At 36.1% G+C, this 24,411-nt stretch overlaps 1 protein-coding gene across 4 annotated transcripts in view; it reads right to left on the bottom strand.

Moving 5' to 3' along the window:
* LOC150106713 (PHD finger protein rhinoceros-like) overlaps positions 1 to 24,411 on the bottom strand; it is a 397,154-nt gene that overhangs the window by 322,935 nt on the left and 49,808 nt on the right. The gene's annotated exons all lie outside the window — the stretch shown is intronic.

Genomic DNA, 24,411 nt, shown 5'->3' with positions numbered 1-24,411 from the left:
CACCTGTAACCCCTTTCGGGCGCATCCCCTGGTGGCGGATCAGGGAATGCTCATCATAGGTTACTATGAAGGGTAGGAGGGAAATAAAATACCTCCAGCGGACCAACAGGATAGCACTTCCCTCATAGGCCGGTCTGGGGGCCTCGAAGGTGGCAGCCCCACCACCAGACTCGGGTGCTGAAGGCTAATCCCCTGCACACCGTAAAATTTCACTCATTAAAAGAAATAACAAAGAGATAGCCGAACTGCCTAAATGGATAACGACAAAGCGAGGAAAAAGGTACATGAGATACGGAACATGGAACATTAAAAGTCTACATGGAAAAGAAAATGAATTAATTGATGAATTTAAAAAATCAAGATTGGATTTGCTAGCAGTCACAGAAACAAAAAAAGAAAGGTCAAGGTTGCCAGAAAATGAAAGATGCGTATATACTTTTCTATTCAGGGGTAAACCCAAGAGAATGGGGAAAACAAGGGGTAGCTTGCATAACTAAACCAGATCTCAAAGAATATATTACTAAATTGAAACTAATAAACGAAAGGTTGTTGACAATCACTATAGATTTTAAATCAGACAACCAAGTATTCACTGTAATTGTTGCATATGGCCCAAACAATAATGCCAATAAAGAAATTAAAAATGAATTCTTCGAACTCTTACAAAAAACAATTGAAGAAGTTCAAGGGCATATCATACTACTAGGAGACCTTAATGGCCAGGTAGGGAATCAAATAGATGAAGAAACGAAACAAGTGTTGGGATCACAAGGAGAAATAACCCGGAATAATAATGGAGAAAGAATAATAAATCTTTGCCTTACAAATAATTTAGTGTTAGCAAATACTATGTTCAAGCATAAAGAAATCCATAAGTTTACCAGGGAAGAGCCCAATAGAGACGAAAAATCTATAATCGACTATGCCATCATAAGCAGATCGTACTGGAAGTATACAAAAAATGCAAGAGTCTACAGAGGTCCTGAAATAGGCAGTGACCACTACTTATTAGTATTGGAAACAATCCATAAAATAAAAGTTGAAAAATGTAGAAAAAGTAGCAAGGAAATAAATGTTAAGATAAAGAACTACAAACTAAAGAAAGAAGAAACAGCCATTGAGTATAAAAGTAAAATAGAAGAGAAGATGAAAGAAGTAGAAAAAGAGATATATGAAGACCAAGATGTAGAAAACCTATGGTACGGGTTCAAAACACTTTTAGAAACAAGCAAAGAAATTTGTGGTGTATCATTAAATAATAAACAGAAGAAACATAAAACACCCTGGTGGACTGAAGAACTAAAAGAAGAAATTAAAAAGAAAAAGCAATTATGGAAGAGATATATAACATCAAAGCTGCAGGTTGATAGAGAACTATACAACAACCAAAGAAATAAAGTTAAAACCTTAGTGAAAGCAGAGAAAAGAAAATGCTGAGAAGACTTCGGACATACTTTAGAACAAAATTTTAAAGGAAACCAAAAACTCTTCTATAATGTTTTAAGAAGAATGAGGTCAGAGAAAGAATGCCCCATAAAGTTTATCAAAAATAAGGATGGAAAGTTACTCACAAATTCCGAAGACATCACGGAAAGATGGAAACAGTACTTTCAAGAATTATTGGAAGATGCAGGACATGGAAAAAACAGAACCCTAAGAGCAAGACACACAAGCAAAATAGAAGATCAGAGTGAAGAAATTCATGCAAATGAACTGTTAGCAGCAATAAATAAAATAAAACTGGGCAAATCAGCAGGCCATGACCAAATAACACCAGAAATGGTAAAGAATTTAGGAACGAAAGCCATAAAATTTCTTTTACACCTATTCAATGTTGTATGGAAAAAGAAAATTATTCCCAAAGACTGGGAAGTAGCTATAATAATCTCCATATTTAGGAAAAGAGACAACCACAAATGTGAAACCATAGAGGAATTTCGCTTTTAAGCGTTCCAGGAAAATTATATACCCGCATTTTAGAAGCAAGGCTTAGGAATCAAATAGAGACACGCTGGATGAAATGCAATATGGCTTTCGAAAAAATAGAAGCACACAGGATCTTATCTTCAGTCTTAGACAAATATCAGAGAAAACATTGGAATATGGAAAAAGAACTACATTCATGTTTTATAGATTTTGAAAAGGCCTTTGACCGAGTTCACAGACACTTAATATGGCAAACATTAAAGAAAAACAAGATACAAGATAACTTAATAGCAGCCATACAAAGCCTCTACAAAAGTAATAGAAATTATGTAAGAATCTGTAATAATAGATCAAAAGAATTTGAAACAAATGTAGGAGTGAGGCAAGGCTGTATCCTCAGCCCCCTTCTCTTCATCGTAGTAATGGATGAAATTTTAAAGGCATGCCAAACAAAAACAAAAAAGTTCCACTTAGGATACAGGAAACTGAAAGAAACTAGGGTTTCACATATGGCTTTTGCAGATGATGTAGTGATTCTAGTAAATACAGCTGAAGATCTGCAGTACAATATCAACATTTGGCATGAAGAAACAAAGAAAAGGAATATGACCATAAATATAAATAGAACTAAAACAATGATCATATCTAGAAATCAACAAAAACACACAATAAAAATAGAGAATCACCAACTGGAACAAGTCCACTCCTTTAAATACTTGGGATCATATATACAAGAAGATGGTAGACTAGACACAGAAATTAACAACAGGATAAGAGGGGGAACAAAGCTATTCTATGCAATGAAAGGCCCACTCCTAGATAAGAAAGAAGTCACCCAAAATACTAAAATGGCAGTGTACCGTTCAGTGTTTCTACCAACATTAACATACAGTTGTGAGTCTTGGTGTTTAACAACAGGAAACACAAATAAACTACAAACAATTGAAATGAAATATCTCAGGAAAGTGGCACAAAAAACAAGACTAGACCGAATAAAAAATCAAACCATAAGAGACAGCCTTCAAGTTGCACCTCTGAATCAATTCATAACACAAGCCCAAATGAGATGGTTGGACATCTCAATCGAATGGAAGAAGGAAGAATAGCAAAAACTGTATACGAAAGCCAGAAAATAGGAAAAAGAAACATAGGCAGACCCAGGAAAGGCTGGCAAAAGGAAATTAAAGAAAAATTGGAAAAGAAGGGAATTAACTGGAAAGAAGCAAAACAACAAACCTTAGACAGGATGGCATTGAAATCTCTTTGGCAAAATCTCGACGCTTAAAAGCATACGAGATCATAGAAGAAGAAGAAGAAGAATTATGTAGCAGAAATTCTGCAATATCAATTCGTACTGTGATTGAAAAATCATGGTATGGCTCATCACTACATTACTGCTGCAAGCGTGCAAGTCACCGTGATGGTGGAAACGAAACTACAGTTGAAAGCAGTGTCATCTGGGAACAGAAATGCGCAGATTTTTGCAGAAATCGATTTGAAAATCAGTATTGCCACCCGAGAAAAAAACGCAAATCATGGGAAATAACGTCCATATCAAGTTGTTAATGGCAGGAAAACAATATATCGTAAGAATAGGCCTTAAGACGGGACCAACGGAAAATGACATAAATGGCAGGAAAACGTACATTGCAGGAACGTAAAAACAGGGTTTTACTGTGTATATATATATATATATATATATATATTGTGTATTTATTCCCAATACTAGTCAACATCTTTTTTGAAGACTACGAACAAAAGGCAATCTCCTCATCTACTCTTAAGCCAAAAGTCTGGTTGAGATATGTAGATGACATATTCCTTATCTGGGAACACGGTACTGATAACCTTCACATTTTTTTTAGACCACTTAAACAACTTCCACCAAGACATCAAATTAACCATGGAGGTTGAAGAAAATGGATCTCTTCCTTTTCTGGACATAAAACTTACCAAGACATCTGACTCCATAAAAATCTCCATCTTTAGAAAATCTACACACACGGATAGATACCTGCATGCATCTTCACATCACTATTCAGCACAGAAAGTGGGTATCATCTCAACTCTAGCACATCGTGCCAGATCTGTACTGTCAAATGATGAAGAGCTAAAAAATGAACTACAACATTATTATTATTATTATTGTTCCGAGAAACTCCAAGGAGTCGACAGACTCATCGAGGGAGGCCCTAACATCATGTCTGGAACAACTATTCAACTTTTACACAGTATCTATCATATCTTGCCTTGAACTCATTCACGGTCGTAGCACCCACAACAGACTCTGGAAGCTTATTCCATTCATTCACCACTCTCCAAGTAAAAAACCTAGCTCTAACACCCTTGTCAACCACGCTCTTTCCCAGCTTCCATGCATGGCCCCTAGTCCTCCCACCACCAGTCATATTTTCAAAAATATCTTCTGGATCAATCTTATAAAAACCCTTCAGTAATTTGAATGTCTCAATCATATCACCCCTCCTTCGCCTATCGTCCAATTTCTGCAACCCACAAATCCTCAACCTATTCTCATAAGTTCATTCCCCAGACCTGCTATCATCTTGGTCACTCGTCTCTGGACCCTCTTCACATCTAAAAAGAACCTTCACGTTCTTTTTATGGCTACTCTTTAAAACTATTAACAAAAACAAATAACAATAATAATTAACAAGCATCTATACCACCACCATCAAAACAACTCAGAAACACAGGACAACCCCAAAGGTTATATCTCCTTACCATACATCAGCTCGCTCTCCAAGAAACTATGAAGAATTTTAAGAAAGTTTAACATAAAAACGTGCTTCTTTACTCTTCCCATATTAAGATCAATCATAAACAAACACAAACCAGCTCACAACCATCTACAGTTCCCAGGAGTGTACAAAATTACATGGGACTGTGGTAAGCCATACTATGGCCAGACTGAGAAATCCACCCTCCTACGTCTCGAAGAACACCAGAGAGACATTGCCTACAAGAGAACTATAGCAAGTGCCCTGTCAAGCCATGTCCTGTTTTAGTAAACACAAATAATGAAGACCACCAACATGAGATAAACTGGACAACAACTTCAATTTTCAGTGACACAATGTTTCTTTATAGTGTTTTTATTTGCTTTCTATGTTTCCTGATGCCTGAAGAAGTCGGCCTTCTGCCGAAACATGTTATGTTGTGAATAAATTTGTTTGTTCTAACTCTCGGATCTAAGTCAGTATATAAAAATATGAACATATCCCAATTCTGAGTTAATATAATAGGTAGTCATATATATATATATATATATATATATATATATATATATATATATATATATATATATATATATATATATATATATATATATATATATGAAACGTACTATTAACTCGGGGTTGGGATATTTTCATTTTTCTAAATTAACTGACTTAAACCCGAGAATTATAACACAATGACATTTATTTGAAAAAACGCAACATGTTTCGTCAAGAATGACTTCTTCAGGCGATAAGAACATAGAAAGATAATAAAAGACACTTAAATTAACATTGACACACTCCAAAGCTATGCAATTATAAAGCCATAATATTCGACTGTAAATTACAGTTATTATGAGCTTGAACTACAGTCCGAGTTAAAGTTCTATTGTTGTACACCTGTGCGTGTGTGGAATCACGCGATCTCCAGTATCTAATAGTAGAGTTGAAAGAGTCAGCCAAATTATAGCTAAGATTATTATTCAAATGAAAAGGGTCTAAGGTGATTTCCCTTGACTCGACAATGCGGCGCTCTATTTCATCATGGCAGATGTGTAGGTTTGAAGTCAACGTCCAATTTATTTCATGTTGGTGGCCTTCGTTGTTCATGTTTATTGAAAGCAGGACATGGCCCGACAGAGCAGTTGCTCTGGTTCTCTTATAAGCAATGTCTCTCTGATGCTCTTCGAGCGTTGTAATATAGATTTCTCTGTCTGCCCATAGTAAGGCTTTCCGCATTCACAAGTGACCTTGTATACACCTGGGTATTGTAGAAGGTTGTGAGGTTGTTTATAGTTGTTGAAGCGTGATATTATTTTTGGCAGAGTCGAGAAGCACGTTTTTATGTTAAACTTCTTTAGAATTCTGCTCAGATTTTATATATATATATATATATATATATAAAATAGGGATTCCTACCCACCCCCGGCACCCAACTCCCCAAGTTCCAGGCTGGTAAGCCGGTAAGACAAAAAATGTGACATAAAAACATTTCAAATTTCGGCTTATCTTTTTATATATATATAGAGTAGATAAACTGAGACATGCGTCAGTCTTCAGATAGATGATTTTCACTGTCTGCTATCCTCCATGTGAGTGCATGTGTGCATGCAGTTTGGATATTAATTTCGAGTGGGGATGCACATCACATTTGTCTAAATGAAACCAGAATTATAATATATTTCAATGAGCTACATCTAAGTGTATAAAAATTAAGATGCTCTTTCAATATTACAAAAAATTTTATTTCAAAAACAGGCTATAATAACCGTTATTATAACAAAAAATTTTAATATTTTAAAGATAAATGTTATATACATATACTAAAGGGCATTTACATAGTCTTTAAAGCAGTGCTTTCCAAACTTTCCAAACTAAAAGTCATACCGGTACTTTACGATTCTGCTGTGGAAATTTTCAGAGATTATTCTGTTTAACACTTTAGGTTCGTGCGACACTTCCTTCAAACTGCAGCCGACACACTAACGTGTCGCAACACACAGTTTGGAAAGCTCTGTTTTAAAGAAATGTGGAGAACCGACCAGAGCTTCTGATCTAATGTCTAATCCCCACCTTCTCATGGTGCACCCTGTTAAGTATCTACCTGTCTACCTGGATACTGAACAACGAGGATGGGCTGCCAATATGGGATTTGGCGGACCAAATGTATTCTTATTGGCTTAAACCAAAATACAAAATGATGGTACAACATGACAGAAGTCCATGCCAGCTGGAGTGTCACCCGGTTAAACAAGACCCCCCTGCATGGTTTTCGCCAGGGAACCAGGTCAAACAGCGAAAAGTCAGCTACTGGAACAAATCTGAAAGCACATCCCAACTCAACATTCACCAGAGTTAAAGATCGGTACTATCAACATACAACTGAAACAAAAAAGACAAAAACTGGTGAGATCTTTCTGAGGAATAAATACAAAATGTTATACTCAGGCAATGACAATCAAGGAAAAGAAGAGTAGCCATAGTATTCAACACTAAATATGAGGCTAATCTTCTTGAATGGCAGGCAACTTCAAGCAGACTGATGTGGGCAAATATCAGAATGGGGAACTGGACAATGAGACTTATTTGTGCCTATGGTCCCACAGAAAGTTCTACTAAGGTATAAGTGGAGGAATTTTTTGAGGCTTTAGAGAAAGCAACTGAATGAAAAAGGAAAAGCTAGTCCTTGTTGGGATCTAAATAGCAGAGTAGGAAATGATCGTCGGACACAAAAAATATTTTGGGAAAATTTGGAGAAAAGAGCAAAAATAATAATAATGGCAAATACCCGTTGGATTTCTGCTCAGGACATGGACTGGTTATTACTAACACCATGTTCCAACATAAAAATGTGTACAAATTCACATGGAGAGAAGAGGCAAGGAATAAGAAAATTCTCATTGACAATGTTATTGTCAATAGTGATGTTTGCTCCCTGGTGCAGGACACCAGAGTGTACAGAGGATTTGAAATTGTAAGTGATCATTATTTAGTCTTGAGTAGGTTAAAATTGAATTTCATTTTGAAAAGAAGAAAATGTAAGAAACTTAATGCGAATAAAAGTTGAGCAGCTCTTAGATGTGAACTGTAGACTAAAATAACAAAGTTTATTGAAGAAAAAAAAAATAAAAGAGTTTGAGAACAGGAACCAAACCTTGGAGATTCAGTGGCAAACCATGAAGAAAACCCTCATTGATTCAGTCAGAGAGGCATGTAGTGAGGTTGCAAGGATAGAAAAATCAGAACTCTATGGTGGACACAGGAAGTTAAAGAGGCAGTGAAGAAAGCAAATCAAAAGTTCCTGGAAAATAAGTCAGCTAGTGCTCTTAGAGAATACAGGGACAAATGTAAGAAAGCTAAACACTGTGTAAAACTAGCTAAACAAAAGTCATGGGAAGACTTTGGTAAAAACATAGAAAATAAATATCAAGAAGGTGGCAAGATATTCTGGAGGTTGTTGAAGAAGCTCAGGAATGGATGAAAGAGTGTTGTAAAAGGAATTAGAGATGATAAAGGTGACATGAAAACTGGAGAAAAAGATATCCTTGGAGTATGGAGTAATTACTTCGAAAAATTGCTAAATGAAACAAGCAGTGATAGCACAATGGTAAGAAATACTCAACAGGCATACAGTCGCGAATACATATCCATACCTGAAGTAGAAAAAGCCATCAAAGGCTTGAAATGTGGAAAGGCAGCAGGTGAAGATGATATTCAACCAGAAATGCTGAAGTATGGAGGTATAAAAGTCTTACAGTGGCTGTACTCAATAGTTCAAAAGGCTTGGACAGAGGGACAAATTCCCGATGACTGGAGTAGAGCTCGCATAGTACATATATAAAAAGGGAAATAAAACCGAATGTGAAAATTACAGAGGTATTTCCCTACTGAGTGTTCTTGGAAAGATTTATGCAAGTATACTTGAGAAATGGTTGAGAAGAATTATGGAAGAAAAGCTTGTGGAAGAACAAGCTGGATTCAGGCCAAATGGAGGCTGTCAGGATCAGATCTTCACTTTACGGCCAACAGATGAGAAATAATGGGAATATAACAAAGATCTGTATTTAAGTTTTGTAGATCTGGAAAAGGAATGTGACAAGGTGCCGAGAGCGAAGCTATTCAAAACGCTACAGTTATATGGTGTCAATGGGGCATTATAACAAGTAATATTTAGTCTTTATTTGAGTTGTGAGTCAACAGTTAGAATTGAAGGAACTACAGGAAGATGGTTTGATGTTAAATCTGGTGTCAGACTATATGGATCACATTATGAAGGAAAGTGGTATTAAACCTGATATTAAAATTGGAGATGTTAATGTCAGCTCTTTGCTTTATGCGGACGATGTTACACTTCTAAATAAATCCGCTACAAATCTGCAAGATTCCCTGACTAAATTGAATAATTGTTCTAATAGATATGGGTATGAACTTCAGCAATAACAAGACAAAGATAATGAAAATAGGCAGGAGCATTGAAAATGTCAACAACATTGTGAATAGAGAACCTGTGGAACAAGTAAGACATTTCAGCTACTTAGGCACAATTTTTAGTGAAGATGGTAAATTAAATATGGAAATAGACAACAGAATCAACAAAGCTGGTATGGTAAGAAGTCAATCGAATAAATTCATATGGAATAAGAGAGAAATTAGTCAGAACACTAAATTAGCTGTATACAAGACAGTGTTCAAACCAGTTTTAACTTATGGATCTGAGAGCATCGTCAGAATTAAAACACTTGACCAAAGACCAGATATGGAGTCCTGAGAAAGATTAGTGGCACGAACAGATGGCATCAATGGCAATAATATTAAAAACGAGGATATTAGGAAAGACCTTGTCCGTGTCAGTATCCAGGAATGTGGTAGCAGAGCTAATCTCAGGTGGTATGGTCACTTAAACAGAATGGGCAAGGAAAGATTACCAAAACAAGTGTTCTCTGCCAGCTTGGCTGGAAAACGACCCAGAGGAAGACCAAGATATAGGTGGATTGATACAGTGCCTTAGGTTCCACAGGTTCATGCCTTAGAAGATAGAAATATAAGCTCTGATAATGTTGGAGTCTTGACAAGTAACAGACTGATTTGTAGGAAAATTGTAGATAGGAAGTTAGCAATGAGGTAAATTTTTCATGTTGTACTATCATATCCTGTAGGGTGCATGGCAGGAATTTGATGATGATGATTATTTCATAACTGTACCTGTATAGTATATGTATATTAAGTAAAGTACAGAATGAAATAGAACACACAAGGTTTATTCTATAAACCTTGTACATTCTTATGTAATCATATTTATTCAGGTTAAGCTGATTTCTAAGGGCAGCTGCAGATGCAAAACGGTCTTTCTCTTCAAATTTGTCTCATGGGGGGGCATAACTAAAGTATGGTCTGAAAGGCCATATGACAAGAGTCATTATTGCAGATGTATTTTTTTATATTCTATGTGGATGGTGGCTGATCTTCCTGCCTGTCCTAGTAAACAAACTTGCTGGAATGGGGAATTCTATGTGCACCAGAAACTGAGAGAGGAGGTAGTTGGTCCTTAGTTAAGCAGATAAGGATAACTAATTTCAAATGGAGCTTGAAAGCTGTGGAAAGGTTGTATTTAAAATTCTGCCTCTTCTTTCTAATGTGCCTCAGACATAGCCTAACTAAAAACCTTCTGAAGAGATATTCATAGACTGAGGAAGGATTACTCTTTTTGATTCTGTTTGATTTTTGACACACAGATAAGAAGGTGTGGTTCCTATAGAATCAAAAAAAGCAATCCTTCAGGTTACGCTCAATCATGCAGCAGAACTCAATATGTATATGATTGAGTTCTGCTGCAAAAGAACTGTTGGTTGGTGTTGTTATGATACCATATTGTCAAGAGTTGAGGTGATGGGAAAACTTTGTGAACATATCTGCCTGTGTGAATGGGTTTCCTGTATACTGAAAAGGAGAGGTTACCATTAGATAAGCCAATTACCAAGATGTCTAAGGAAGGCTGGACTATTATTAGTTTCCTTTTTCACTATAAATTGGATTCTAGGGTGTAGATTATTGAGGTGACAGAGGAAAGAGTCTAACATGTCTGGGCTATTAGGCTAAAATATCCTTAGCCACATAGAAGGTTTGAGAGGGGCTGAATCAAGAACTTGTTTGTCAAAATCTTCCATAAAAACTTGGCGAGGGTGGAACAGAGGCAGAGAAACACATAGCAGTACCCTCTATCTGTTCGTAAATTTTGTTCTACCAAGAGAAATGTCTGGAATGAATAGAAAAGGAAAAGAGATCTGTGATATCAGGAGGAAAAAACTTTTTTTTTTTTTTAGAGTAATAAGATATCATTTAAGGAAATATAAGTGAACAGTGAAGTGATGTCAAAGCCGATCAATATATCTGTACTATTATCATCATCATCAAATTCCTAACATATACCCTCAAGGGGTTTACAGGATATGATGGTACTACATGAAAAACTGACATCATTACTAATTTCCTATCTACAATTTTCCTCCAAATCAATCTGTTACCTGTGTCAAGACTCCAACATTATCAGTCTTATATTTCTATCTTCTAAGGCAGGGGTCGGCAACCTTTTCAGGATCGCAGGCCACATTCAACTTTTATTTTTAATAATCGGGCCACAAGCGTTTAATTAAGAGAAAATAGTGAGTGAAAAAAATACTTAAGTTATCAATTTTTATTATATCAATCTTAAAAAAAAAACACAGAAATATTTAAAATACAAGATATGAAAAACAAGCATGAAAATGAAACTCAATGAAAATTATTATCACGTAAAAACAAAGTAATAGAGTTTATGCATCACAATATGTGTGTCTCCTTGCTTAATGTGACTTTTGTGATTGTTTTCCCTTAGCCAGATTATCTATATCTACTTTATAACCTGAGGTGCAAATTCGAATCGAAGCATGCAAATTTTCATCAGTCAGTCAAGAAGAAAAATTTATTTTTTTCTAAAACTCATGGCAGAAAATGCTTGTTTGCAAATGTATGTGCTTCGAAATGCAACTATCATCTTCTTCACAATACTAATTAATCCTTCAAATTTTTTTGGTAAGCATCAATAAAATTTTTGGATATTTTCTAACGAAAATGCATTCTTTAATGTTTCACTGTGTTGTAATTCCAAAACTTCCATCTGTAGTTTTGGAATTACTTTTGGAATTACAACATAATGAAATGTGTTGTAATTCCAAAATTTAATTTAATGTCATCAATGTCGACATTAAAAGGGTTCAAAAATAATCGCATTTCGATGCTATTTTTATGAAAATCCACAAATCTTGTTGAAAATTCCGTTTGTAAATCTTCAATGATACCAACAAAAGTTTCCTTTTGTGTTTGTCATCCAACTGCAGATGCAGATTTGCAACATATATAACGATGTAGATTTTCTTCCATCATATGTTTCTTCAACAGACATAGTTTGCTTTCAATAGCTTTTATGTCAGAAAAGAGCTCTGCTAGTAATTTACCTTGGCCCTGCAGGTTCAAATTAAGTTCATTAAGGTACGTTGTAATATCTACCATAAATGCAAGAGACATAATACATTTTTTATCAGATAGTTGTGGAAGTTATGAAAGCCTTTGTATTGGCTTTCATGTTCATTCTCGTAATGAAGTCTGATATAATATTCTTTCATAACAGCAACACTTTTATGACAAATGAGACAAAGGGGTTTACCCCCATTTTCAATAAAGTACTTACTGTTCCATTCATTATTAAACCTTCTTCCTTCATCTGCAATTTTACGTTTTCTTGAACCCATTTTTGAAATTATTTTTAACAAATATATAAGACGGACCAGGGAATGTGACTGCAAAAGTGTCAAAATCTCGACTGTCATCGGATGAAGTTGCCTTTGTTATCCCCACTCATGATGACTGACACGGTTGACTCGCGCCAAGTTGCAGGGCGATATCATGAAGTATCGGTATCAAATTATTTTTAATTTATTATTCATATTATAAAATGTATTATTTAAATAATTCAACATACAGGTCACATGCCAAGTAAGTATGGTCAACCTTTTATGGGCTGCCAAAAATGCATGTTTGGGCCACATGCGGCCCGCAGGCCGTCGGTTGCCGACCCCTGTTCTAAGGCACTTTTTGCTGTATCAATCCACCTATATCTTGGTCTTCCTCTGGGTCTTTTTCCTGCCAATCTGGCAGAGAACATCTGTTTTGCTAATCTTTCCTCTCCCATTCTGTTTAAGGTGACCATACCATCTGATATTAGCTCTGCTAACATATTCCTCGATGCTAATAATGTCAAGTTCTTTCCTAATATCCTCGTTTTTAATATGATATTGCCATCTGTTCACACCCCTAATCTTTCTCAGGACTCTCATATCTGTGGTCTCTAGTCTTTGGTCAAGTGTTTTACTTCTAACCCAGCTCTCAGATCAATAAGTTAAAATTAATTTGAACACTGTCTTGTATACAACTAATTTAACATTATTGTACTATTAACAATTAGATTTTAACTAGAAATTTTAAAATGACTACAGTTTTTTAATGTATGGGGGAGTAAGAGATTTTGCTATAAATTGTTTGGATAATTTATAGTGGGGGGGGGGGGGTTTCATAGAATCAACTTATCGTCGATTCTACTGACCTCTACCCCTCTGAGGAGGAAGATTTGAATCTGTGGGTTTTACATAAGCTGTATATATCTGCGGGACCGATTCAGAGGATAGTTGGAAAAAATAAACTCCTTATATTCTGTATACAGTTTACTATTGAATGTGAATCCAATAATCAACTACCCTTTTTGGATACCATAACAATTTGTAATCCCACATACAGGTCATGTTGAATTTTCAGTTTATCAGAAGCCAACCTTTACTGGCAGATACATTCACTCATTCTCCCAACATCATTCACTACAAAAAATGGGTATTATAGTTCGCCCACCGATTAGAGATCCCTCAACACTTTTGCGCATGTCAGAAAAAGGAGAATCCATTCCGATAATAGGGTAATCATTCTGTATTGTGGGATGAGTTGTTTATTATTACAGGTCGGAAAATTAACTTCTCTTTCATGAATATTGTAGTTAACTATGTTGCTTGTATAACAGTTGGAAAAATTTACCTACAAAGCACGTGATTTCGCGTGTTGGCGACCAATTCGTACATCTGTCATTTCTTTCTCCCCTTCAGCATGAATCGAATATTCTTGGCAAGACGCCAACCAGAGACCTACAAACGGTGGGCGAACTATATCAAGAGTCTTGTACACAGAGCTCATACAATCTGCTTTTCTGATCCCCCTTTTGTTAGATGAATAGAATTAAATTAAAAGCAATTTTATATGTAATGGATACAACAAAATTACCATTCAAAAAATTATTGACAATTATCATCCTTCTACCTGACTACAACTCAATATGAAAAGAATTTCAATATCCTACCTTAAAGGAACCTCAGAACAAATAGAAAGGATTCTTTGTAAATTCAATCTATATGTCTCTTTCAAACCAGCTTGGAAACTGTCTTCCTTCCTGCCATCAACAAAGGAGACATTATCACCTCTTTCCTTACCAGGTGTCTATAAAGTAGCCTGCTCATGTCATCATTCCTATTTTAGACAGGCTGGTCATTCTGCCTTGATCAGAATTGAAGAACATCAAGACTATATTACATTATTATTATAATTATGGCTATTATAGCCTGTTTTTGTTTAGGACTGTCCCTTATTTTAAATACGTTGGCTATTATTACTCAAAAAGGGGTATATATATTTTAGGGCATTATGAGTGAGTATAGAAGGCAATTATAGCAGAATAAAATAATATATAATAATAGTGTTTAAGAGGAGTAGCATGGGAATTTTTCCCAGAAACTATACCTAACTATATTACATTTTTGGAATCTGACAAGTCGAACCTTGCTTCTCATGCTATGGACACTAGGCACAAACCTTTGGAACCAGACAAAACTTCTTCACCCTGGCAAGTTCAAATTCGATCGTCTCTTCCTTGAAATGTGAAACGCTAAGAAATCATCCGAACATGAAATTATCAGACTGTATGCCAATCCAAGTTTTGGGAAGTGATCGGCATTAATTGTTCATAAGTTTTTTTTTTTTTTTTAAATCTATGCAACATGTGCTGAAAAGTTGTGATAATCACCATGAAGGAATTGAGGATGTAACTTGAAACATTATTCTACATATTTCCATAATGCTGCTGCATCATTTGCAAAACTCAGAGAAAAAAAGTCTTTCCCTTGTTGCACAAACCAGTCCTCAGCTGCAGATATGACTTCATCATCTGTGGTAAATTTTGTTTCATTCAGTGTTTCTTTAAATTTGGGAATAGGAAATACACAGATGGGGCCAGGTCTGGCAAACAGGGTGGGTGAGACAGACATTGAAAGCCCAAGTTGTATACTGTCTGTTGGGTTTTATGAGCAGGTGCATTGTCCTGCAACAGCAACACACCTCTACTCAGTTTCGCATGGTGTTTTTCCTTCAGAGCTGTTGAATAAACTGCTGCTGTAACAGTTTCACCATCCATATTCCAAAAGGCAATGTCAAGAACCTTTCCTGCTTACTTTTGGGTTTGAAACTTCTTTGGCCATAGAGAACCTTTGTGTCTACTCAAGTGACTGTTGTTTGGTCTCTGGGTCATAGTGATGAAGCCATGTTTCATCAACAGTCACAATACGAGCCAAAAAAATTTGAGCCTGCCTTCTCAAAATCCCTTGAGATGACAGCACACATTCTCTCTTTTGGTCGGCATTCAAACATTTGGGGATCCACTTTGCTGAGAGCGTCTGCATATCCAGATGCTGGTGGATAATAACCCCAACTCATTCCTTGGATATCCCAAGAGTCTTTGCGATGTTTCTGGCTAGTATTCGTATATCATCAAGGATCATGGCATGCACTGCATCGATGTTTCAGATGAGATCACTGTGGAAGGTCTTCCAGACCTAAGGGCATCTGTTGCTTCAGGATGCACAGTTTTAAACTTGGCCACCCATCAGGCAACTTTGGATATGCTGAGGCATAGCCTCCTATTCTCACACAAAGGTTGGTGAATCTCAGTTGTGGACTTTTCTTTTGCTGTACAAAAAACTTGATGATGGCCCACACCTCTATATCTTTGAATTTCTTTAAAATCTCGTACTACAATCGTTCCTTTGAACTCTAATAATGTAATATCATATGCTTCAGCTGCAATTGAGACACGAGCTAATGTACACATTATTTATGACTTGTTATTTGATTCATCTTTTGAATATAGTTAACAGTATCTCTCTGATGATGTCTATGTAATGTTGGAGGAAATATACTGCAGTTTTTGCATAAATTCTATATAATTTTTGTTACATGTGTAAGTTGCGAAACTTGCTTAAATATTTGAGGTGGCTTATGTATTACTGAGGGTAAGGGAAGGCAAGCTGGGATCACTTTTATGATAGAAAAGAGGCCTGCATTTTGGTGGTACTGAAAGTGACCAGATTATCCATGCCCCCCACTGTTGAATAGAATGGAGATTGGTGTTTAAGGCACTGCAGATGATCTCAAAGCTTGGAATGTCTAAGAACTATGTGGTGTCAAAAGAATAGGATGGAGTGTGGTATTATTGGCAATGCTGTAGACAGAATTAGTGGTGATTGAAAGTAGGTCATTTATGTATAGGAGAAAGAGGGTAGATGATAGAACAGAGCCCTAAAGCACCCTGCACATACTAATTTCTCTAATTCCAGAGATTGGGAGCCAGCTGAATAAATTTATTCAGCTGGCTCCCAATTCATACCAGCTATGCTTATTTGGCTATCTATTTCCAAATTTAATTTTTCATCTTCACTAAAAACTGTGCCTATATAGCTGAAATATTTTGCCTATTCTAGAGACTCTTCATGCAGCTGAAGTTTTCTATGCACCTGTCTATTTTCATACTTTTGGTCTTTTTATTCTCGATTTTCGCGGTAAATTTGTTGCAGCTGTTATGCAACTGAGTTAGAGAATCTGAAGACTTGCACAGGATGTGTTCAGGAGTACATCATCATTTGCATCAAACAATGATATTTAAATCCTAATATAAGGTTTAATCCCACTTTCTTTCATAATGTGATCCATATAGATGATGAGTAAGAGTGAAGATAATATGCATCCTTTTCTTAAACCTGATTTTACATAAAACCACCTTCCTGTATTTCCTTCAATTGTAACTGATGACTTACGAATTAAACACAGACTATGTATTGTTCTGTATAATGTTTTGTTTACTCCATATAACTGTAGTGTTTTGAAAAGCTTTTCTCTGGGTATCTTGTCATATGCTTTTTCCAGATCTATAAAACTTAAGTACAGTTCCTCATCATATTTCCATGATTTCTCAACTATTTGTCGTAAAGTGAAAATCTGATCTTAACAACTTCTATTTAGCCTAAATTCACCTTGTTCTTCTCCAAGTTTCTCTTCCACAATCTTTTTCAACCTCTTTTCAAGTATGCTCGCAAAAATCTTACCTGGGAACTATTTCAAAAAATCGTAGATGGGAACTATGAGAGCTCTACTCTAAACATCTGGAATTTGATCTTCTGACTAGGCCTTCTGAATTATGCAGTACAGCTACTGCAAGACTTTTATACCTCCATATTTAAGCATTTCTGATCAAATATCACCTACTGCAGCTGTTTTTCCACATTTAAAATTTTTGATGGTTTTTTTCTTACTCAATATTCACAGGTACTCTTGGTTGCAATCTTTCTGAAAATGTTTTAGTATGATTCTGTCACTGTTTGTTTCATTTAACAGTTTTCCAAATTAATTACTCCAGACATCTAGGATATCCATATCTTCAGTTTTCATGTCACCTTTATTTGATTCCTTTTACAGTGCTCTTTCCTCCATTTCAAAGCTTTTTTCAATAGCCTCCAGAACATTTTGCCACTTTTTATTATTATTATGTGATACCTCCAGGGAGTCCAAGGACTCATCGAGGGAGAGCACTTACTCTGCAACTTTCTCTTTCTCTCTCTCCCCACCACTCAATCCACCAACTACAACGAACTGCAACTACACCCAACGCCATTTACTGCCCACCACCACCACTAGTATTTTCACAGACAATCACAAACATCATGCCCATGGCAGGATTTTAACCCACAGCCTTTTGGCTGGAGAGCAGATATGCTAACCACTCAACCAACCACACTGGCTTCCTGATATTTATTTCTATATTCTTACTGAAGTCTTTCTTGATTTTTGTTTAACTACTTTTACACATAGCTTAACCCCCTACAGTTTTCTCTGTATTCTTTGAGGGCATCTGTTGACTTATTTGCTAGGAACTTTTGTGGATGCTTTCTTCTTGTCCAGGACTGCTTTTTATAAGATCATGTGTCAATCATGGGGTTCATATTTTTTATCCTTGCAGACAATCTCAACACATATCTCTCTAGCTGAATCAATTAATGTTTTCTTCAGAGTTTGCTGTTGCAACTACAAGGTTTGGTTTTTGTAATTAATAAGTAGCTGATGCTACAGTTTACCTATGAAAGCTGCTAACTTTAATTCCTTTTAAAACTTTCTTATATACTGTTGTAAAATTCGATGCAGTATAAATTTTCCTTTTCTTGCATCGACTTTTACAGAAGTAAAAAAAAAACACTAAAATAACTTTGTAAATAATGTTGTAAATAATCTAAAAAGCCCAAGTATTTAACCCCAAGAAATTAGCATGCTAGATTGTACTAAACAGAAAATGTCTAAAAATGTAAGGTTCAAGGGCAATGCCTTAGAAATGGGCAATGTATTGATATCGGTATTTTGTATATAGCATAAGTGGAATTTATTGTGCTCAAAGTCAGTCTGATACCACCTTCAAGGTCAGTGGTAAAAGGGCGGTATACTTTTGACATAGTTCCGCCTTTTTGAAAATGGGATTAAGTGTGCACATTCAAGGAGAACTAGAAATCTGTTAAAGTGAAGGTCAAGGCAGTTTGCGCGGGAATGTTCAGGGACCTCGACCCTTTGTCCAGAGTCCCGAGAAATTTGTATATAAGTCATCAAAGAATGAAGAAAGGGATTGACACCAGGAAAAGAAAAGGAGGAAAAGAAGAGAGAACGTCAGGAGGGGGTCGATCCACCGTATTCGTCCAGTCCAAATGAAGTCACGAAAGATAGCCACTGGAGGCGAAAAACTACTGAAGGAGAAGAGGAGAAGGACCAGCATGAATTGCCATTAAGACAATCTGCATAGGGCTGGATCGTTGGATCCCTCGCCCGAGTCATAAAAGCCGGGAAATCGTGCTCCAAGCCCCATGAATCATTCCTGATGAGACGATGGTGCCAACGGAATCTCTGAGTGAAAGCCTGAAACAAAAGAGAAGATAAGGAATCAGAAGGAAACAAGAAAGGATACAAGCTATGTGAGTTGATTTCATTGTATTTTGCTTATGATTTGTGGAACTATCTGAGAAGGACTGATAGGTTTCTTAAAGAGTTGTTATAACTAGTATGAGAATAGTTTGTTTAAAGTAATGGTTAGAATTTCTAGTTATAAGTAACAGAGCGTGATATTCCTTGAATTGCAATGGGCTGATAGTTTTCTTTTGAAATGTTGGTAAATTGTTAATAAGTTGCATGACTCCGTGAACTTTCTAAAGGTTAATTTGTTCTATTGTTTTAAACATAAAGTGAAGTAAGGAAGAATATTTCTCTATTATACGATTTGTATAATTACTGCTTAGTATAAATAAATGTTTGTTTTGTTTACAAAGTGTGCCACCTGATCTTTTAAGCAATGCACTGTTTCGAAATAAACACGATCCTGTGAGCAGTGGGGAGTTTAATGATAGCCGCGACTGTTTATTGTTAAGAATGGCTTTAGGATAAGTTTAAAGAGAACTCTACTGGAAGTATTAATATATCTTATATCACAAGGAGAGAACTAGTGGCGCAGTCAATTAACAAAAAATAAATTTCTAGAGTTCTTCCAGTATAAGAAAAATACTGAAGGTAGAGCAAAGATTAATTAAGGTAAATAAAGAATATAGAGAAGTATAAGACAAAGATAAATATATAATAAATTAGAGTAAATAAATAAAGAGAAGACATAAATTTTACACTGTTCTTTTCAATGTGATATTCAGTTTTATTCTATTTAGAACTAACTGATAGTCAATTTGAATTTCAAATCCTCTGTACATTTTTGTATCCTGAACTATCATAAAGATATCACTATCAACAATGACATAGTCAATGAGACTTTTTCTTATTTCTTTCATCTTCTCTCCATGTGAACTTGTGCACATTTTTATGCTGAAACATGATGTTAATTGTAATTAACCTTTGAACTACATTAACAATTAATGCAACAAACCTGTGTTAAAATCAGTAATAAAAAGGCATAAAAACTATAAAAAATAAGCAAAAACATGAAAACGTTGACTGCATTCTTTATAGTGAACTACATAACAAATAAAGGAATTAAAGGTTTCTAGCAACTTTGTTTTTTATGACAATGACAAATTCAATAGTAATTTCAGATAATAATATTATTATTATCTGAAATCTCCAGGGAGTCAAGGAGATTACTCATCAAGGGAGGCTATAAATCCCCAAACCAGCTGTTATACCTTCTTTTAAATTCATTCACACCAGATGCACTCACTACCACTAAAAGCAAATTATTCCACTCACTCATTGCTCTCTGGGAGAAAAACATAGCTCTTACCCCTTTCTTGACTGTGAACAATCTTCCATGGATACCCTCATGTTCTCCCCACCTTCCATATAACAAAAAATTTCATCAGATGATATCCTATAACATCCATCCAAAAGTTTATAGATCTCTATCATATCACCCCCTCTTTCTCCTGTTAACCAGAGTCTGCAAACCAAATACTCACAATCTGTCCTCATAATCTAAATTCCATAATCTGGATATAATCTTTGTAATTCTTCTTCGTGCCCTTTCCACAGCGTCTTTATTCCCTTGGAACCCGGGAGACCAAATCTGCACACAATAATCCAGGTGTGGTCTTATTAAAGACTTATAAAGAGGCAAAATGACTTCCTTATCCTTACATGTCAAGGTTTGCTTCAACATTGCAATTATCTTCTGAGTCGTATTTGCAACTTTTGCTATGTGACCTTTGAACTTCAAATTCCTATCCACCAATATGCCAAGATCCCTTGCCTCCTCAGTTTCTTGTAGCATAACCACGCCAATTTAATACGCCTCTGGAACTCTAATCATGCCAAAGAGCATAACTTTAAGCTTACTAATTAAACTGACAGCCATTTTCATTGGCCCAAATTTCCAGCCTATTCAAATCATTTTTGTAAGTGCTGAATATCAGTAGCATCCCTGATTGCCCTGCCTATCTTTACATAATCATCGAACAATTTCAAATCTGATGACAGACCCTGCTTGATGTCATTAATGTATATATTGAACAGTAATGGCCCAAGGACTGAATCCTGAGGTACACCACTGGTTACTTTAAATCTGGCAGATTCACACCCACTGTATACCACTTTTTGATATCTGTCTGTCTGTATATATAATGTTGAGAGTTTATTTTTCACTTGGTTAGACTATGATAAGTTTAGTTTAATCTTTTATCCAAGTGTTAGCAAACAAAGTTTGCGCCTGAAAGTATCTTCAGGACTGGGGTAAGGTAGAACAACATCAAGGCAATTCGTTGCAAAGGTGGAGAAAGCCCTCATCACTCCAATCTCAGTACCTCCCATAATGCAAAGCACATCTCCTTGCGGATATGTGTAATGCTATGCATTAAGGCAAGGGCCACTACTCATACTGGTTTCGACCTTTATTGAGGTCTCGTCAGTGGGAGCCAGGCCCAGTAGTGGAGACACCAAGGCAGAAGCAATGAGAGGTCATCCCAACTTATAGGAGTTGCCAAAGGGTGTACAATCTTATTATTAAATTACTCTGGATTCAGAGAAAGATGTTGAGAGTTTATTTTACACTTGGTTAAACTATAATAAGTTTAGTTTAATCCTTTATCCAAGTGTGAGCAAACAAAGTTTGCCTGAAAGTATCTTCAGGAGTGGGTAAGGTAGTACAACACCAAGGTAGAGAAAGCCCTCATCATTGCTATCTCAGTATCTCCCATAATGCAAAGCACATCTCCATGTGGATATGTGTAATGCTATGCATTAAGGGGTAAGGGCCACTACCCTTGCCTTAATGCATAGCAATACACATATCCATCCCTTTGTCCAGGCTTTCTGAACTATGCAGTGAAGCCACTGTAAGATTTTTATACCTTCATACTTGAGCATTTCTGGTCGAATATCATCCACTCCAACTGCCTTTCTGCATTTCCGGATTTTGATGGGTTTTTCTACTTCTAGTATGGATATGTATTTCTGATTGCATGCCTTGTCGGTGTTTTTTACCACTGTGCTGTCATTGATTGTTTCATTTAGCAATTTTAAGTAATTACTCCATCTTGCTACCTTCTTGATATTTATTTTCTGTATTCTTACCAAAGTCTTCTAATGACTTTTGTTTAGCTAGTTTTACATAGTGTTTAGTTCTTACATTTGTCCCTGTATTCTCTAAGAGTACGAGCTGACTTATTTCCTGGAACTTTTGATATGCTTTCTTCTTTTCCTTCACTGCCTCATTAAATTCCTGTGTCCACCATGGAGTTCTGATTTTCTATCCTTGCAGACAACCTCACCACATACCTCTTTGGCTGAATCAATCAATGGTTTCTTCAGGGCTTTCCACTAAATCTCCAAGGTTTGGTTCCTGTTCTCCAACTCTTTCATTTTTTCTTGAATAATATTTGTATATTTCAGTCTAAAATTCACATCTGAGAGCTGCGCAACTTTTATTCGCATTAAAAGTTTCTTACATTTTTTTCTTTTCAAAATGAAATTCAATTTTATCCTGATCAAGACTAAATGGTGATCACTTCCAATTTCAAATCCTCTGTACACTCTGGTGTCCTGCACGGGAGACAACATCACTACTGACAATAACATAGTCAATGAGATTTTTCTTATTCCTTGTTTCTTCTCTCCATGAGAATTTGTGCACATTTTTATGTTGGAACATGGTGTTAGTAATAACCAGTCCATGTTCTGAGCAGAAATCCAACAGGTATTTGCCATTATTATTAGCTTTGATCTTTTCTCCAAATTTTCCCAATATATTTTTGCATGCCTGACAATCATTTCCTACTCTACTATTTAGATCCCCAACAAGGACCAACTTTTCCTTTTTCATTGTGTTAGTTGCTTTCTCTAAAGCCTCAAAAAATTCCTCCACTTCTACCTTAGTAGAACCTCTTGCAGGACCATAGGCACAAATAAGTCTCATTGTCCAGTTCCCCATTCTGATATTTGCCCACATCAGTCTGCTTGAAGTTGCCTGCCATTCAAGAAGATTAGCCTCGTATTTAGTGTTGAATACTATGGTTTCTCCTTCTTTTCCTTGACTGTCATTGCCTGAATATAAAATTTTGTATTTATTGCTCAGAAAGATCTCACCAGTTTTTGTCTTTTTCGTTTCAGTCACCCCTATTATATCAATCTGGTACTTATCCAATTCCTCAACTACCTCCATTTCTTTGCCATTCAGGCTTCTTATGTTGATAGTACCAATGTTGAACCCTGGTGATATTGAGTTGCGGTGTGTTTTAAGATTTGTTCCAGTAGCTGACGTTTCGGTGTTTATCCTGGTTCCCTGGCAAAAACAACAGGGGCCCTTGTTTAACTAGACAACAGTCCAATCGCATGAAATTTTATGATATTGTACCATCATTTTATACTGTGGTTTAAGCCAATAAGAATACAATTTGGTCTGCTAAATCCCAAACTGCCAGCCTATCCTCGTTCGTTCAATACCCTCACCTTCTCGTGGTGCACCCTGTTAGGTTGCACCACGAGAAGGTGAGGATTGGACATTTGGTCAGTAACCCCGATCAGTTCTTTGCATTCCTTTAAAGGCTACATAGAGGTCTCCTCTCAGTTATAGAGCTTTGACCCTTAAGCACTCCATTTATGAATGTTGAATTCAGAAAAATTACATGCTGAACTACAAAACAAGAAATTATGTCCACCTGAGGAGTATGCTGGGTTCTGTGCTATGGTATTAGTTATTGGAAGGGAAGGATATCAACAGTGAATGGGAAGCTTTTAAAAAATACTTAAATGATGCAATACCAGAATGTGTCTGTAGAGTTTGAAGAATAAATAGAGTAGCAGTAAGTGGATGTGTATCTAATTAAGCAAGAGATTTGTCAGAAAAAGATAATGTGGAAGGAATATCATGTGCATAAGGATAATGTCAGTTATGACAATTATAAGCAGTAGGCCAGAACAGTCACAAGTGTTGTACGGAAAGATAAGTGAAAGTATGAAAAGAAACTGGCTCTGCAAGTTAAAGACAACCCAAAAGAATTCTACTGTTATGCTGCAAGTAAAAGAAAGAAAGAATGAATTTGCAAGAATAACTATACTGAATGCAGATGGCTGATACAGAAGTTATGACTCAACTAATGAGTAGTAATTTCTCTGAAAGCTATCAACTTGGTATCTGAAACATTGAACTCAACACTATGTCTTTACCATATGAGGAAACACATGTGGATGAGGAGGATGTACTAGAGCTGTTGTAGGAACTGAATAAGAATTCTGCAATAGGAGCTGATGCTAAAATAATGTTCAGCTGAACTGGCTATTTCCTGACCAGACTATATAATTTGAGTCTCAGAACAGGAAAAAT

This window comes from Typopeltis vanoorti, chromosome 5 (genome assembly GCF_054136105.1).
Source record: "Typopeltis vanoorti isolate ZY-2024b chromosome 5, IOZ_Tvanoo_1.0, whole genome shotgun sequence".
NCBI lineage: Eukaryota > Metazoa > Arthropoda > Arachnida > Uropygi > Thelyphonidae > Typopeltis > Typopeltis vanoorti.
This window is presented reverse-complemented; position numbering and strand designations above follow the sequence as displayed.